This window comes from Pan paniscus, chromosome 14 (assembly GCF_029289425.2).
Source record: "Pan paniscus chromosome 14, NHGRI_mPanPan1-v2.0_pri, whole genome shotgun sequence".
Classification (NCBI taxonomy): Eukaryota; Metazoa; Chordata; class Mammalia; order Primates; family Hominidae; genus Pan; species Pan paniscus.
This window is the reverse complement of record NC_073263.2, coordinates 115,172,655-115,179,497: the sequence shown is the minus strand read 5'-3', so window position 1 is coordinate 115,179,497 and position 6,843 is coordinate 115,172,655.

The window sequence follows — 6,843 nt, the reverse complement described above, 5'->3', positions numbered from 1 at the left end:
CAATCCCCTGAGCTGCTTGGAATCCGATTAGATCATTCTGCCCGGCCCCTTCCTCCAAGGGGCCGCCTCACTTTTCCCCTGAGAAGGACAAACAACCACCAGGCTTCTGGGGCCCCTGGCTGGAGAGGCACTCAAAGCTCTGTTCTGAGCTGCTCCATCCAGCCCCTGGCTTCAGCAGCCAGGCTCAAGCCTGCTGTTTCCTTGGGATGTGGGCCTGACGGAGAGGATGGTGCCAGAAGAAACCGTAATTTACAAAGGCTGTTTTTCCCTATTTTTATTTTTAAGAAAATAGCAAATGAGAAGAAAACCACCTGATAATAGGAATTTAGAGAGGAAAAAAAGCCCACAGTGACCAGCTTCCTGGGGGTCTGTAGGTGAGACCACCAGTGCTTACTGAGGGGTCAGTTCCCAGTCATTTGTCTTCTTCTCACCTGGGGTTTGCAGGCAAGGCAGGATTGTCAAGAGGCAGTTGCTGGTGACACCAGGACCAGGGAGCAGAAGATCCCCGGAGCAACATCAAACCAAGGCCCCACTCAGAGGGACGCATATGGAATACAGCTGGGGCACACCTGGGACACACCTGGAATCCACCTGAGAAACACCTGGGGCACATCTGGGACACACCTGGGACAGCTGGGACACACCTGGGGAACACCTGGGACACACCTGGGACAGCTGGGACAGCTGGGGAACACCTGCAACACACCTGGGGCACACCTGAGACCTGGGACAGCTGGGGAACACCTGGAACACACCTGGGGCACACCTGGGACACACCTGGGACAGCTGGGGAACACCTGCAACATACCTGGGGCACACCTGAGACCTGGGACAGCTGGGACAGCTGGGGAACACCTGGAACACACCTGGGGCACACCTGAGACACACTTGGGACAGCTGGGACACACCTGGGGTACATCTTGGACACACCTGGGACAGCGGGGGCACACCTGGGGCACACCTGAGACACTTGAAATGCAGCTGGGGAACACTTGGGACCCACCTGAGACACACCGGGGGCACACCAGAGACACACCTGAGATACAGCTGGTGCACATGTAGGACACACCTGGGAGAGCTGAGGCACACCTGGGATATGCCTGGGGCACACCTGAGACACCTGAGACAGCTGGGGCACACCTGGGACACACCTGGGATGCACCTGGGGCACACCTGGGACACACCTGGGATGCACTGGGGGGCACACCTGAGACACCTGAAATGCAGCTGGGGCACTTGAGACCCACCTGAGACACACCTGGGGCACATCTTGGACACACCTGGGACAGCTTGGGCACACCTGAGACACCTGAAATGCAGTTGGGGAACACTTGGGACCCATCTGAGACACACCTGGGGCACACCTGGGATACAGCTGGTGCACACGTAGGACACACCTGGGACAGCTGGGGCACACCTGGGATATGCCTGGGGCACACCTGAGACAGCTGAGGCACACCTAGGACACACACCTGGGGCACAGCTGGGACACACTGGAGACAGCTGGGGCACACCTGGGACAGCTGGGGCACACCTGAGACACACCTGGGATGCAGCTGAGACACACCTAAGATAGCTGAGGCACACCTGGGATACAGCTGGGGCACACCTGAGACACACCTGGGACAGCTGGTGCACACTTGGAGCACACATGGAATGCAACTGGGGCACACCTGCAATGCAGCTGTGACACACCTGGGACAGCTGGGGCACACCTGGGACAGCTGGGGCACACCTGAGACAGCTGGGGCACACCTGGGACAGCTGGGGCACACCTGGGACAGCTGGGGCACACCTCGGACACACGTGCAACACACCTGGGACACACCTGGGGATGGTCACACCAATAGGATTGTCAGCTTCATGAGGGCATGGCCCTGCCTGTCTTATTCCAGCACACAGTAGGTACTCAATAAAGGTTTGGAGAAGAATGAGGAGGAATTCAGCAGGGGATTGGTTCCAGCTCACACAGGGAGGAAGCAAAGGGTCACAGAAAGGAAGAATGCCGGAGCATAGAGAGGTGGAGACTGTCAGCCCACCCCATTCCACGCGGGAGAAGAGGCAACTGTGGGAGGGCACTGGGGGCTGCACCTGGCAGGGTCCTCTGTAGCAACCAAGGAGGCCGAAGCGAGGGCCTGCAGACTGAGCCGATGTCCCCACGGTCTCCTGAGGGCTTTGGCAGGTGGATCACGAGTAAATATTTGAGGTGAGTGATATCCCATCGTTCGCCAGGAGCCCTGCACGGGCCCAGCCCTGCCCTTCACAGCAGTGACCTTGGGCGGATCACGTTAACTCCTTCCTGCCTGCTCACCCAATGGGGCAACTGTGGTGCTTTGTGAAGTGTAGCCATCTCTGCTGACATCTCGCTGCCTGTCCTGGTTCATGCCTCAAACAGCTACACACATGAATCCCCCGGAGACCTTGCTGGAATAAAGAGTCTGCTTCAGTGGCCAGGTGGGCCAAGACTGTGCACCTGTAACAAGCTCGCAGGTGGTGCTGATGCTGCGGAGGCGCGGGGTCTGAGGAGGGCAGCTTCCTGTTGGACTGGGGGCCGTTCCACCTGCAGTCATGTTGGGAAGCGTTCGCTTAAATGAAGTTCAATATGTTAAACAAGCAAAGTTAAAAATATGTTAAACGTGTCCATCACAGGGTTTATTCAGTGATTTCAGAGTGAACGTGGCTCTCAAAGAGAAGTAAAGTATGTCGTTTCCCAAATTCATTTGGCCCTGGAAATCCCTTTTTAATTAAACTCTTTATTCTGTGATAACTGTGGATTTACATGCCATGTTAAGAAACAATCCAGAGAGATCCTGTGTACCCTTAACTCTGTCTCCTGTAGTGATGACATCTTGCCAAGTAGCGAGGATATTGGCATCCATACGGCTGAGACAGAGGCCGCCTCCATCCACGGGACCCTCCTGTGCTGCTCCCAGATGCACCGAAGTTCCTCCAGCCTGCCCTGCTCAATGCCCGGCAACCACGACTTCTCTAAGCAAGTCACATGAATGGAGTCAGACACTATGTAGCCTTTCAGGACCTGCATTTCCCACTCAGCACTGTTCCCAGGTGTCAGCCATTCCCTCCTCGTCTCTGTGGTGTGCTCCACAGAGGAGAGTGCCACAGTCCGTTTCGCCGTTCACCGGTTGAAGGACGGCTGGGTTGTTTCCAGTGTTTAGCTATAAAGCTGCTATAAACATCTGTGTAGGCCTTTGTGTGAATAGAAGTTTCTATTTCTCTGGGGTAAATGCCCAAAAGTGTCATAATTGCACGTTTAGTTTTGAAGAAACCGGCAAGCTGTTTTCTGGAGTGGCCGTGCCATTTTACATTCCCACCAGCGATGGTGAGCAGATTCTTCCTCAGGATCCTCCCCAGAGTTTAGCGCTGCCACAGTCTTTTGTTTTGGCCCTCCTGGTAGGTGTGGAGTATTCCCTTACGGTTGTAATTTACATTTCCCTAATGGTGGAAGAACACCTTTCCATGTGTGCATTGCCATCTGTGCGTGCTCTTGGGTGAAATGTCTCTTCACATCTTTTGACCATGTAACAACTGGATTGTTTGCTTTCCTGTCATGAGTTTTGAGATTCTATCAATATCAGACAGCAGTCCTTTGTCAGGCATGCGGTTTTCGAATATCCTCTCCCAGTGATAGCTTCTCATTGCCTCCTTTCTATATGGGCTTTCATAGAGCAGTTTTAAATTTTGTTGAATATAAATATTATAGATTGTGCTTTTGGTGTTGTCCAGCCCCAGATCTTGAAGATTTTCTCCCATATTTTTCCTAAAAGTTTTATAGTTTTACAATTTACATTTACGTTCATATCCACTTTGGGTTACTTTTTGTAGAAGGTTTAAGAGGTTGAAGGTCTTTTTCCTCCCCCTTTGGCCAATGGATATCCAATAGCTCCAGCACTGTTTGTTGAAAAGGTTATTTTTGCTTCATTGAATTCCTTTTGCGCCTTTGTCAGAAATCAGTTGCACATATTGTATGGGTCCACCTCTGGATTTTCTCTTCTGTTCCATTGATCTATGTGTCTCCCTCTGACCATACCATACAACCTTGATCACCACAGCTACATAATAAACTTTGAAATTGGGTAGACTGAGTCCTCCCATTTTATTCTTGTTTTTCAAAAAAAATTTCAAAAAATGTTTTTAAAACCCTATGTTCAAAATATGCAAGAAAATATTTACTTATTCTAGTTCCTTTGCTTTTCTATATAAATTTTAGAATAATCTTGTATATATCTACCAAAAACATTGTGTCTGGATTTTGATAGGAATTATGTTGCACCCTATATCAATTTGGGGAGATTGATCTCTTTGTTATGTTGAGTCTTCCACACTACAAACATAGTGTGTGTCTCCATTTATTCAAACTCTAATTTCTTTCATCAATATTACATGGGTTTCAGCATGCAAGTCCTGTACATGTTTTGTTATTAACACCTAAATATTCCTCTTGGTGTTGAGCAATCATAAATGGTATTGTGTTTTTAATTTTGGTATCCATATGCCTATTGCTAGTATATAGATGTACAGTGGATTTTTGCACCTTCATCTCATATCCTGAGACCTTGCTAAACTCACTTAACAGCTGTAGGAGTTTTGTTATGGATTCTTTGAGATTTTCTACATAAGCATTCATGTTACCTGCAAATAAGGACAGTTTTATTTCTTCCTTTCTGATATTCATGCTTTTTATTTCCTCTTCTTGTTCATTGCTCTAGCTAGAACTTCCAGTACAATGTTGGATAAAAATGAGGGGCTTGTTCCTGGTCTTGGGGTAAAAAACGTTTCATCTTTCACCATTGGGCATACTGTTAGCTGTGGGTTTTTTGTCAATGCTTTTAATCAAGTTGAACAGGCTTCCTTCTACTATTGGTTTGCTGAGAACTTTTGTCACATGGAAGCTGAATTTCATCAAATGCTTTTTCTTTGCTGATTGATATGATTGTGTGGTTTTTCTTCAGCCTGTTAATGTGGTGGATCACACTGATTGGGTTTTGAATACTGAACCAGCCTTGCATTCCTGGAATACATCCCGCTTGGTCATGGCATTTGCTTTTTATACTTTGTTGGATTCAACTTACCAAATTTTATTTATGGTTTTTGCATCTATATTCATGAGGGATATTGATCTGTAGTTCTCTTTTTTTGAACTATCCTTGTCTGATTTTGTTATAAAGGTAACACTGGTCTTATAAGATGAGTTGGAAAATATTTCCTCTTCTTCTATTTTCCAAAAGATGGTGAAGAATTGGTGTTCTTTATTAAGTGTTTGGTAGAATTGTCCCATGAAATCATCTGGGCCTAGAGGTTTCTTTATTGGGAGATTTTAAATTATTAATTCAGTTTCCTTAATAGTTATAGGCTATTTACATTATCTATTTGAAATCGGGTGAGTTGTGATTTTTGATGAAGCAGCCCATTATCTAAGTTGTAAAGTTTATGTATGTAGAATTGCACAAGTATTTCCTTCCTTATCTTTTTGATGTTTGCAGGGTCTGTAGTGATAGCTCCTATTTTATTCCTGCTATCAGTTATCTCAGCCTTCTCTCTAGCTACAGGTTTATTAATTTTATTTACATTTTCAAAGAACTAGTCCTTTCTATTGCTTTTGCATTTTCAAGTTCATTGGTTTCTGCTCTTATCTTTTAATTTCTTCCTTCTGCTTGTTTTTGTTGCTGCTGTTGTTTGCTTGCTTGCTTTTGCTTTGTTTTACTTGCTTTTCTTTTTCTACGTTTGTGAAATGAGAGCTTAGGGTTTTTGAGACTTGTCCTCTTTTCTAAAATATGCATTTTTAGTGCTATAAATTTTCCTCTTAATACTGCTTTAGCTATGTCCCTTGAGTTTTTATATGGTGTATTTTTTCTTCATTCAGTTCCATGTATTTTTTAATTTCCCTTGAAACTTCCTTTTTGACTCATGAGTATTAGAAGTATGTTGTTCAGGTTTCATATTTGGAGGTTTTTCTGTTATCTTTGTTATTAATATCTAATTTGATTCCATTGTGATTGGAGAACATACTCTGTATGATTTAAATTCTTTAAATTTGCTAAGACTTCCTTTATGGCCCAAGATACAGCTTATCTTGATATATATTTCATGGGGACTTAAAGAGAATGTGTATTCTCTGTTGAGTATTCTGCGAATGTCAATGACATCCTGTTGGTTGATGATGTTGAGTTCTTCTGTATCCATGCTAATTTTCTATTGGGTTGTTCTATCAATTGTTAAGAGAGGAGTGTTGAGATCTCCAACTATAATTGTGGATGTGTTTATGTCTACTTTTAGTTCTATCAGTTTGCTTTCCATATTTTGCAGCTTTCTAGTTTTTCATTTGTTTCAGGCTTGTTGGTAATTGCTATTCAAGCATTTTTATCATGGCTGCTTTAAAATTTTTGGCAGCTAATTCTAACATCTCTGTCACCTTGGTGTCGGCATATATTGTCTTTTTAAATTCACTTTTAGAATTTTTTAATTTTTTAGCAGAGATGCCCAGGCTGGTCTGGAACTCCTGGTCTAAAACGATCCTCTCAGTCCAGCCTCCCAAAGCTCTGGGATAACAGGCATGAGCCAAAACACCCAGCTTTGTATTAATTCATCTTAAAATCGTCCTCGTTCTTTGTGTGATGAGTGGTTATCTACTGAAACCCAGACGTTTTCATATTATTTAATCCTTCTCTTTTTACTGGCTTTCTCTGACCCCACTTCAGCAGCAAAAGGGAGAGGCTTCACCTTGTTAACACCATGTGGGGCCAGAAGTCTAGGTTTCCCACTGGGAACCTTTGGGTGGGCTCCTGAGGACTGTTGGGTGGGTGGGTAGCAGTCCTGGCTTTCCAT